Genomic DNA, 462 nt, shown 5'->3' with positions numbered 1-462 from the left:
GTGTCATAGTGACCAGTCATTCCCAGTCTTTCTGCTGTTAGGGTCAGTTTGCTTATTACCCTTTTATTATATAGGATAGAGGCCTGGTGCACGGGTGGGGGCCGGCTGGTTTGCCCTGAAGGGTGTCCTGGATAAGGGTGGGGGTTCCGCTGGGGTGCCTGGCCAGCCTGGGTGAGGGGCTGATGAGTGTTTGCAAGCTGGTCACACCCCCTTCAGGGTGGTGGTCCCAATTGGGGTGCCTGGCCAGCCTGGGTGAGGGACTGATGGCTCTTTGCAGGCTGGTCACACTCCCTCAGGGTGGGGGTCCCCACTGGGATGCCTGGCCAGCCTGGGTGAGGGGCTGATGGCTGTTTGCAGGCTGGTAAAGCCCCCCCCAATGGGTACCCTCACCCCATGGAGGTTGGGCCAGCCTAGGTGAGGGGCTGATGGCTGTTTTCAGGCTGGCCACACCCTTAGGGCGGG

At 61.3% G+C, this 462-nt stretch overlaps 1 protein-coding gene across 2 annotated transcripts in view; it reads right to left on the bottom strand.

Moving 5' to 3' along the window:
* The window catches only part of RASA2 (RAS p21 protein activator 2), a 198,458-nt gene that overhangs the window by 39,721 nt on the left and 158,275 nt on the right, over window positions 1-462 (bottom strand). The gene's annotated exons all lie outside the window — the stretch shown is intronic.

Source organism: Myotis brandtii, unplaced genomic scaffold, assembly GCF_000412655.1.
Source record: "Myotis brandtii unplaced genomic scaffold, ASM41265v1 scaffold312, whole genome shotgun sequence".
Classification (NCBI taxonomy): Eukaryota; Metazoa; Chordata; class Mammalia; order Chiroptera; family Vespertilionidae; genus Myotis; species Myotis brandtii.
The sequence above is the reverse complement of the archived record's forward strand: the minus strand, read 5'-3'. Positions and strand labels throughout refer to the sequence as shown.